Source organism: Pantherophis guttatus, chromosome 6 (assembly GCF_059756535.1).
Source record: "Pantherophis guttatus breed Tessera chromosome 6, ASM5975653v1, whole genome shotgun sequence".
Taxonomy (NCBI): domain Eukaryota; kingdom Metazoa; phylum Chordata; class Lepidosauria; order Squamata; family Colubridae; genus Pantherophis; species Pantherophis guttatus.
The window spans coordinates 44,799,176-44,810,848 of NC_142068.1; positions in this window are offsets into that span (position 1 = coordinate 44,799,176).

The following is an 11,673-nucleotide window of genomic DNA, read 5'->3' on the forward strand; positions in this document are numbered from 1 at the left end:
GGAGCCACAAAACCTGGGTGAGTGTGGCCAACTCGATGTCACTCACTCCCACTCAGTCACATGACACACACACCCCAGCCACACTTACCCAGGTTTTGGCTCCTGGTGTTTCCTTTTCTGTGGGAAACAGGTCTCTCTCTCTCTCTCTCTCTCTGTGTGTGTGTGTGTGTGTGTTCCCTCTTGAACCATTTCCAAAAACAGTCGAGGGTTGGTGGTTTTTTTTTGTTTTTTTTTGCTGATGTTGTTCTTTCTTCTTCTTTCGGTGCTTTTTACCATATTTAAATATGAGTTCATTTCAGGTTCCCAGATAAATGAAGCTCTTTTGTCCCCATGCTGTGGCTCCCTGTCAGCTGAACCCACCACTGGCTGGCTCCACCCCTCGCCTTCCCCTCCCAGTCACTCCTCACCTGGCTTGAGAAGGTAAGGGCGACAGCGGGGGATGGAGACTTGCTCCATATTCCAGAGCGGGAGCGAAGCACCTCTGTACTTGCCATATCTCGCAGGCGCTTCTTCTGGCCCTTGTTGGTGCTGTATGGACCTCGGTTGCTCGGGGACATGCACGACTTGCTCTCCGTCCCGAAACACTGGCTCAGCCTGGCTGCGGCTGATGCAGCTGTTGTTGCCATCTCCATAGTCTGCCCACTGCTCTTACAGTGCCTTGCACAGTTAAATTTAACATGCTTCACAATGGAGCAGATGGTGTCCCCTCTTTCTCCTGAAGCCCATTACAATGCAGAGCATCAGTCGCAGCCGGCTGGGCCAGTGTCTTGGGGCAGAGAGCAAGTCGCACATCTCCCTGAGCGACCAAAGTCCGTGCAGCACCAAAAAGGGCCAGAAGATGCACCTGCGAGATATGGCGAGTACAGGGGTGCTTTGCTCCCACTCTGGAATATGGAGCGAGTCTCCATCTCCTGCTGTCGTCCTTACCATCTCAGGTCAGGTGAGGAGTGACTGGGAGGGGAGGGCGAGGGGCGGGGCCAACCAGTGGTGGGTTCAGCGGACAGGGAGCCACAGCAGGGGGACGAAAGAGCCGCATGCGGCTCCAGAGCCACAGGTTGCAGACACCCGATTTAATCTATAACTGTGCTTCTTAGTGTTTAGTATGTAGCAGTATAAAGTCAATTTTGGTTGATCTAAAAAGCTTTTTAAACTTAGACATGATTAGTATTTTGATAGGAGGCCCTAGGAAATCGTAGAATTGTGAACTAGATTGGTATTTTAAGAAGAAAATAGAAAATATACTACTTCCACATTGCTGCCAAGTGTATGTTGGTATGTTGCTGCCAAGGTGTCAAATGATCCCTAAGCCACAGAAACTGATGGGCTGACTTTGAGACAATCACTTTCAGTCCAAACTACCTCAGAAGATTGTTGCTATGTGGAAAAATTGAAACACCATACTGAGCTCCTGAAGGAAAGGCAGGATATAAGTCTAACAAATAAGCCTATCTATGAAACTATCAGGAGCTGAAATTGATTCAAGTAAGTAGTGCAGACAAACATTACATACGTGAAAGTGCTGGCCTGGACAATTTCTAGTTTAAATGAAATTCCCCATTATCTCTACAATTATATTCATAAGGAAAATATTTTTATAAAAGGAATAAAATAAAGTGGAATTAATCAGGGGCAATTTTGTAAGTATAATAATTTCTAACTGAACTCTTTTATTCTTTCCAACTAAATAGAATGTTGGAAAGAAATTAGGCGAATGGACTTGGAAGTCTGTCTGTCTGTCTGCTTATCTATCACGGAATAACTCTCTGAAAACTGACCCCAACAGGATCATATGCAGTGTGGTGGAAGAGGCCCACAAAAGAAAAATTGAGTCTGAAAAAAGGCCAGGTCTGGCTAGGTGCTACAGAAAAAAAAATATCCTGAAAAACGTGCCTAATGCATCCTTATGGGAGTACCAGATGGATTGGCCAATGACTTGGAATGCAGTTGCCTTGCCCAGCCTTAAGCCCCTGTTCCTCCTATTCATATGAGCCAAAGTGGAAGAAATATTAAGGGGTTGGAAAAATACCCAGAAGCAATACTCTCCATGCATTCCCTTATTATTTCCAACAACAGCAACAAAAAAATAGAAATTATATAAAAGAGGGTCAGGGCTCTTTTAATTGTCGGTCCTATATATTTCTGAAAATTGCAGAGAAATGTTCTTAAGCATTTTAAGCCCTTCTTCCTCCTCCCTTCTGGTAACATAATCAATCTAGAGCGAAGCTAATAATGTGTGAAAAAATTCCAAAAATCATGCTCTGTAAACTTCCTCTACCTTGTTCTTTGAAAGACCTAATTAATCCAACAGCACTGGACCAATCCAAAGCTAGAATCACTTTTTAGATGTTCTTTGAGAGACCCATCAGAATTAAAATCCCTCATTTTATACTGTACAAAGACCAAGTCTTCATGCACAGAGAAAGAAAAAACAGAATAAAAAATATTTTACTCCAGGTCCATCACAACACAGTACATTGTTTCAAATGATTAAAAATCATTTCAGAAAGTATAAATCTTTGAGGAAAGTTTATTTTTGTTGCTCTATTGGACAGATAAATATATTTGAATCTAGAAATGACAAAGGAGGTTACATGACATGGATAAGTTACTTGTTGGAGAACTTTAAAGTGAAGGGTATTAAGAATTAGCATGTTTTTTAAAATGCAAAATAAATGACAGTTCATAGAAGACATACCCTGAAACATCCTGCACTACAAGATGTTAAATGAAAGTATATTACACAGTAGTCTGTTCAGTCTATTTGCACTATATCCTATTACGACATTTCTAAGAAGTAAAACTAATGAAAGAAATTTACATCCCCTAATACACCCTCAGTCTCAACAACTTTAAAATGTGGGGATTTCAGCTCCCAGAATTTCCTAGCCAGCATGTTCCTCTTATCCCAATCAACATCCAAAATAGGATTAAAAGATACTTGAAAGATCAAATCAAAAGATCGTAGTCTGCATTTTGTTTAGAAGTGAAAGATACACGACTTGCCTTTGTTTAATGCTGAAGTAGCATTTAAAGGTACCTGCAACATATTAACACAATATTCTGTTTAGAAGAAAAATATTTGGTTGAGGCAGAGTTCCCTTCTTTGGCCGTCGCTAACACTTTCCTTTACATTCACTATATTTGAAAATAACTTTAAGAGCCATATGGTGGCTCCCTTTCTCCATCTTTCTGAAAACAGAAAGACTGCAGGTCTGGTAATTTTCAAAGCATGTAGATGGACTGTGAAATTCTTTAGAGGGGTTGACTTACAGCTGTTATGATGCTTGCATGTTGAAGGGACTAATTTTCCACTGGTTGATCTGAAACTAGTATGTATGAAAATGAAAGGCTTCAGAACACTAAAGTTGTGATTAATCCTTTGTCTGATCTTATATTGTATGGAAATTTGACAGTAAGTACTGTATAGAGGTGGAAAATTGTTTATCATGGAAACAGCATAAACAAACCATGTAGTACTTCTCTTGATTTCAGTGTTGATCTTTATTAGAAATTGAAACTGCATGGGCACTGTTATAGTGTTTGTTCACATAATTACAATACTCACAAAAGGATCTCACATATCTTAGGCAGAGGGATAAGTATTATTGCTAGCATCTAAAAGATTCCATGCCAGGGGCAAGCAGATGAAATTTGTATTTATAAAACCTTTTCTTCTCCTTTTATAGAACTTCAAGTTCTGCCTATCAGAGCCCCAGTACTTTTTAAGCACAGCCTCATGGCTGTTTTTTGGTGAATGTTTAAACATATTTTAGTTTGCAGGCTTGGAAATAAGGAAAAATTGTTCCTGAGCACCTACCTATCAGGAATTTATTTTTTAATCCTAAATTGACCCTTCAGTCCATCTAGGTTTTCCTAAAAGCTTTTTAAAACAGGGTTTTTGTTTTTTTGTTTTTGATTTGATTTATATGCCGCCCTTCTCCGGTGACTCAGGGCGGCTTACAATGCGTTAAGCAATAGCCTTCATACTTTTGTATATTTTATACAAAGTCAGCTTATTGCCCCCACAATCCGAGTCCTCATTTTACCTACCTTAGAAAGGATGGAAGGCTGAGTCAACCTTCAGCCTGGTGAGATTTGAACTTGCAGTAATTGCAGGCAGCTGATGTTAATAACAGTGCTTTAGTCTGCTGCGCCACTAGGTTTGTGTATATTAAGCTCCTTATTTGTTGTTCCATCAGTTGTGACGAAAATTTATTGACTGGCTTGTTGCCCAAAACTGTTGGCTGGTCCATATTCAGCTCAGCTGCAGAAACTGATTAAAAAAACAGCCCCTACACCTGTGGAAAAATGCTTGGATGATGAAGATGTCCTTTACTTGTTACAATGAAATTACAATTATAAAATCTTATTGGTTACTGCAAATTAAAAGATGATATAGTAGCAGATCCCCAACTGCCAACCTACTTAGGTTGGTCAATATAATGACACTTGCCAATGTTGCCCCAAAATGTCCATTACCTGGCTAAAGTCCTGCCCCATGCATGTATACAGTACATATGCATAATGTATATACCTTGAAGACATATACCGTACATATAAATTGCAAGACTTCTGGAACAAGCTCAGATTTAATTGATGGCTGAATATGATTCCCTTTGTAACTTTTCCAGAAAACAATTCCTTTTTTCTCTTTTGTTCTCATTTTGCACATCTACGTTCTGTTAATTCTGTTTTCTGGTATGGCTAAGTTGTAAACCTACTAGACATAACTACTTTATTTTAATCTGCTTTATTATTTTAACACTGTTTTGGTGAACATAGGAAAAATATCTGTAAAATTTGCCCAATGTCCAGGCATCATGGAGTCTCCTTCAGGCACAGAAACAGCACAGATACGCAACCTCAGCAACAAAAGTAGTGCCCCTGATAGGAAATAGGAAACTTCTGAGTTCCCCATGCCTTGTTTAACTGCTAGGAAAATGGTATTCTGTTTTTGACAAGTCACATTTGCAATATCTTCTGCTGAGGCAAAGCATTATGTTGTTATCTGTTCTTTTTTGCTGAAGAGGCCATATAATAAACATTCCTTCTTGCTGTACTGTAGTGTCTTATAAATTATAACAGTTGGATCCTTTTGAAGAAAATTAAATTAGACCTCTCTTCTGAAAGGTACAAAAATATGCCCCTTTCTAGCTTATGTACTCTTTTTAAGAAAACAAACCTATAAGCCACTTGTATATACTGTATATCTGAAATACCCACAGAGTAACGTGAGATACTGTAGTTGAAAGTCATTGAATGGATCAATTTTTCCCTGCTCAAGTTCCAAGGCAGGCTCAAAACACTGTTGGAAACTGGTTTAGAGGAGGCCTCAAATTAAGCAGCAAGTTCCCCGAGTACAAACTAAACTGTGAAATTTATTTTCAGTACCACAACTGAATGTGCAGGCTTTTGCAATTGTTACAAAATACATTCATCTGTTTCTTCCCACAAACTTTTTAAAATTCTCAGGCTTATTTGAGACACCCACTCAAATGTATGCGCACATACACACACACGCTAAAAAGAGAATAAATTTGGAAATAGTAATCTGAACTGCAAATGACCCCAGAAATTTATCAATAGATTTTGATCTATTGTTTGCCTCCCCTGCTAAGGGAGATATTTGCAAAATGATAAAAACAAGAGTTTCTCAGGAAAAGCTGCTTGCTCTATCTGCACTCCAAATGTCTTTTTTTTGGGGGGGTGGGGGTGTTACGGATGTAAGGATTGCAGTACATTTTCTCTGGAAGGCCTTTAGGCAGTGTTTGTAGTAGTTGGGCAAATCTGGGACAACAGCCAAAGGCAATCTCCCTTCTCGCAAGGACCTAAAGAACTAGTTGAAGGAACGCAGCCTTCAGATCAGAATAAGTTGCCTACGTTGATCTAGTTCTACATATAAATATGTAATCAGTGACAGATGGTCATACAAACTGCAGAGAGCTATGGTATAATTTAACATTTTGCACATTCCAGAAAGGACAAAAGCTAAACAACAAATCAGATCACTTTTTCTCTCTGCTTATAAAGCATAGACTATAAATCTTTCCAAGCAGGTTGTTCTTGTCGCACAAAATCAACAGTTAAGGAAGATCATCTAGAGAACAGCATGTATAACTCAATATATTTAAGTCTGCATTTTTTTTTCTGCTGTGAGGAACTGTGGTCGTGAAACATCCATCTCCAGAGGAGGGATGTGGAAAAGACATCCACACATCCTTCTAATCTCAAAATGAATGTGCCTCACTAACCATTTTTCCATGGTTTCTCTGTATGACATTGCGCTCAGCTCAGCTAAATTCCAGCCTTCATCCTCTTTCCATCTCACAGTCATCTTTAGATATTCTAGTTTTAAAATACCATGCTCTCTTTTTATTGAACCCATTTTTTTTAACATTGGTATGATCTAGGACACCTCATTTCCAGTGGGCTTGATGATATGGCAAAGGATGGGGATCTGTCCAGTTCCTATTGAAAACTTTAGGCTGGTACCGAATTCTTGGAGTTGAAACCTATACATCTTAAAGTTGCCAAGTTTGAAAAACATTGATGTATACCATTTTATTCATTGATGGGCTACTTTTAGATGGTGCCACACAGTCATTCATACTAGTCCAAGCCTGGCAGTGAATAGTAATCTGAGTAAAGCTGAGTTCTCAGCTTTGATGATTTTAAGATGTGTGGACTTCGATTTAGTAGGCTGGCAGATTGAGAAACACTGGAACAGAGATGTGGTTATGAGGAAAAGCCCAATGGCGATGAAACACACACTTCATCTTATGTTATGCTGAGAGTGCATTATTTTAGCTTTCCCTTCTATGATAATACCCGTGTTTCCCCAAAACTAAGACCCTGTCTTATATTTTTTTGAACCCTGAAATAAGTGCTTGGCCTTATTGCCATGCGCTCAAAAGTCTGATTGGGCTTATTATCAGGGGATGTCTTATTTTGGGGAGAAACAGGATATTTGTTGTGGCATCCTGGGAAGATCCCTCTCTCTACAACAAAATCCAGTAGTGAGTCTTCCATATGCACGGATGGCCCTCAATTTACAACCATAATGGAACCTTGAATTACAACTGTAAATTGTTGTGATATTAAGCAAGTCACCACTTAACAGGAGCTGACTTTATAAGATAAGCAAATCCATTATACCCAATGGGCATTTTTTTGCTGGAAACTTGAAGTGAAGGCCGGAAACCAGCAAAATCATTGAAAATTGTGGTCATGTGACTGTATAACATTGCAAATGGCCATAAATATGAGCTTGTTGCTAAGTGCCCAAAATACAATTGTGTGATTGCAGGGTACGTGTCTGTAGTTATTGTAATTTCAAAATTGGATTGTAGGTACATTTAGGGAGTCTGTTGCAAGTTCAAATGGTCGCTAAGTAAGTGTCATAAGTTGAGGACTACCTATATCTATCTTCCATGTAAATAGCAATAGCCGTTCTTCTCATCCTTTGCTTCAGAGATCTTGTGCATTAGTAGTATTAAGCTGAACAAATAAATGAATACTTTAAACAAACAGTGGTTTTAACTTTCTTGACATAAGTAAGCAGAGGCAATGCGTTGTGAATGTTGCTGAAAAACACAAATAGGAATACTTGTACTTGTTTTGCAATAGTTGCCAGTGACAATAGTTGAAATTGCCAGTGACATTTGTGTGTACATTATAGGAACATAATGCTGATCTAGACTGACCACTGGCATGATCCATGGGGCTCTTATATTCTTCTGCATTTGTTTCCCTTGTCAGAAAGAGCTGATTACAGAGAAGAACTAAGTACTAGAACTAAGGAGAAATTTTCCTGACAGTTAGAACAATTAATCAGTGGAACAACTTGCCTCCAGAAGTTGTAAATGCTCCAACATTGGAAGTTTTAAAGAAGAGATTAGATAACCATTTATCTGAAGTGGTGTAGGGTTTCTTCCTAAGCAGGTGGTTGGACTATGGTCCCTTCCAACTCTGTTATTCTATTCTATTCTATTCTATTCTATTCTATTCTATTCTATTCTATTCTATTCTATTCTATTCTATTCTAATGAAATTGTCATCAGGTTCCATTGTCTGCCTGAGAGTTAGTGGGTTCAAGACCTGGAATAGCTGTGGATTAATTATAACAGAGGCCTTCCCTAACCTGGGACTTTCAACATTTGGGGGGATTACAAAATTTCCATAATTCCCAAACAGCAAATATTCTGAAGTGCTTAAACCTCATATAGTTTGTCAGGGTTCCAAGTAACACCCCCAATGAAAGAAGACTCCGAGGCTTGAAGTTCCTCAAAGTTCCATTTTATTAGATATGTCATATTGGCATATCTGGAAAAACCCAAATCTGAAAGCTTCTCCCCACCCAAAGGAAAGTCCAAGTCCCTGCCCAGCACCCACATGTTCATCACATGATCCAATCAAAGCACTGTCCCAACTAGAGATGCCTCCCAGTTCCAGGCCTCCAGGTGCAGGGCAAGATGGCCTTGACTCTCTAAGAAAGGAATGTTATTATGACTATATATCACCCCTGTTCCATACAATCCCTCCTCCCAGTTTCCCAGAGTAGTAAATGTGGCAGGCCTGAAGGCCTAATGCAAAAGATGGTTTCCAGGCCTGACATAGTTATGGAAAGTCCAAAAAAATGTATCTGATACTTCGAATTAAATATTTGTTCATTTTCTTTATAATACTACAGATTATAAAAGAATTGTGTAGAGTTATGACTCTCAGCTGCTATCACAGCACACAAATTGCTAATATATAGCTTGATTAAATAATAAATATAACATTTAAACCAATTTATAACTTATATCCTACCTGTTTTGTTTTGGCTGTCATTCATGATTTCCCTTTTTTTAAAAAAACCCTTTAAAAAAAAGCACCCCTTCAATTCAATTTGTGATATGCTAGAATGAGGTCTAGGAGAAAAGAGACGAGGAGAATTCTAAAGATGATATACAAAACTTTGAAGCCAGTCCCCCTCAGTGCTACTTTTGGCATTTTTCCTATTGGCTAATGATATAAAGAAAGGGAAGACAGCAAAAGCCACAAGAATAAATTGTTGCTTTTGTTTGTTATATGTTAGTGAATCAGAATAGAGACAATAGGAGCAGAATAGGCATCAGCAAATTTCATTCCAGTATGGTATTTTGCTGGCTCAAGAAAAAAGGACTATTATCCTTTAATTTTCATAAATGATGTTCTTTATTTTTTCAACTAAAAATATTTTTTGTTGTTTATCAGGAATATCCTCTATCAATTAGTATATATGTACATATGTATGCACATACCCACATACCCACATTGATACTTTGCCCCATCATGGGAGATTATTGATCAAAAAGTTTATATATAAACAGAACATTCTGCTTCACAATGCCCTTTGAAACGTGCAGCAAAGATAGGCAAAGAAGTGTAAATTTGTGTAATAAAATGACTTCATAATGTCTTTCTGCTGAACAAAGTTGTGTAATGTGTAAAATTTATGGAGTGCAAATTTTCTTTATCTTCTTACGGGGAAGTAACTCTCAGTGAACTCAGAGAAACGTACTACTGAGTAAATTGAATAGGGTTGCGTTATACTATATATCCCTTGTTCTCAATTTGTTTTATTTCAATTTTTATTAATGATATTAATAATCATATGGTAGCCTCAAATCTTTATTTGTTACTACCTCTGACATGAGATGCAAATCAGTAATGAAAATGGGATCAAAGTGTTATCTCATGGATATTTCAAGCTGATGCAAACTCCTCTTCTCCCCTCTAAATTTTGGTCAACATCTACTACAGACAACCTAGACAGAGGACACACTGGTGCAAAATTTGCTTGATATATAATATGGTTTCAGCCTGAAATAGCATAAGAAGTTCCTTTTGCGATTGTCAGTGCGTGCCAAAAAAGAAGTAAAGCAGGCAGCAACAAACCAGGTTTATGTTTGGCTGTGTTTCTTTCTTTTTCTTTTTGTTTGGAACCTGACAATAGAAACACAAGGTAAATCTAATTCCATCCAACCCATTTGCCTCAGAATAAGACACAGATGAATCTGCAAGACAACAAGTGATGGCTACACAGAAAATTTAAAGAAAGGAGAGATGGGCATGGGCAACAATTTAGCTCTATTTGTGATTCCTACTATTTTGCACATTTTACTCAACTTCTTAGAATGTCTTATTGCAGTCTATTTTCATAGAACGGGGTCTAGGAAAAGGAGCAAAGACCCTAGACCTACTTGATAAAGTCCTGTAGATAGACTGATCTTGTTCTTGCTGAAATTCCATGATTGACAGATGTTTAAAGGACAGTTCTAATTATCAGGACAATTCAAAAACTCCAGAAGAATAGTATTTCAGGGGCAGTCACCCTGATGGTAAAGGTATATCTATAAGATGAACTGAGAATGATTGGCTCAAAGTTGCCCAGCCACCTTTCATCTCTAAGCAGGACTAGAAACTCAGTTTCCAGGTATGTAGTCTGGCACTTTAACTATTAGACTAGAGAATCCAAAACATACAGCCACTTAGTTTTGTCAAAGTTAAGGTTAACCCTGTTCCTCCCAATCCATGCCCCAACAGCCTTCAGACACAGAGACAAGAGTCAGTGTATCAAGCCCTGTGGCACCCCATACACCAGGAGCCTCAGTCTTGACTTCTCTGTCTCTTGCGCTGTGATGGCGCAGTATTATTATTATTATTTGTTATTATTTATTAAATTTATATACCACCCTACTCCCGAACGACTCAGTGGTTACAGTGCAGTATTGCAGGCTAATTCTGCCAACTTCCAGCAGTTTGTGTTGTGGCTCCATTGCCTGAGCCTGGGCTATCGACAGATGCAGACTCTGAGAGTGAGGGAGAGGAGTTGGCAAGGCCTCCCTCTCCAGGACTCTCCTCTCTGGCAATGCCTCCGGAGGACACTGAAGGCCAAACGATAGGCTCAGAGCCAAGCACGTCCCCGCAGCCACAGGTGGACAGTGACGAAGAAGATAAGTGCTGGCTGGACCCTCGGCAGAGGCGCAGGGAGAAGCGTGCACAGCAGAGGGGAAGGTGTGCCAGAGATTAGCTGAGTCACTGGACCACACCCCACAGGGTATAAATGTGGGTGTGGTGGCCGGTTCAGCTTGTGATGAGCAAAAACTGGAAATAATCCATGATCTCTGAGTTACCTGCTTTATCAGACTGCATTTGGATTAATCCTTGTATTGTTGAAACTCTGCCTGTTTTATCGGAATGCTTGCAGTCTAATCTTTGTTTTGTGTGAGTAAAGTCTGAATTGGCAGCTAGCCACTGGGTTGCTGCCAGCTTTATCTTCAAAGAGTTTTGTTGTGTAGCTTATTAACTCCAGGCCGTCTGTGGGGGTGCGTGTGTGGTACGGGGACAGAACAGTTTGATTCTCACCAGCTTAAGGTTGACTCAACTTTCCATCCTTCCAAGGTCGGCAAAATGAAGACCCAGATTGTTGGGGGAAATATGCTGACTCTGTAAACCACTTAGGGAGGGCTATAAAGCACTATGGAGCAGTGTATAAGTCTACGTGCTATTGCTATCTATACCAACTGGAACTGGCTATGGAGAAAGCAAGAGAATCACCACAACACCATGGCTCCCATTCCTAATCATTGCAGTGAGTCCAGAAGGACTCCTCCTACAGAAATTAACAACTATCGTGTCATAGTTGTG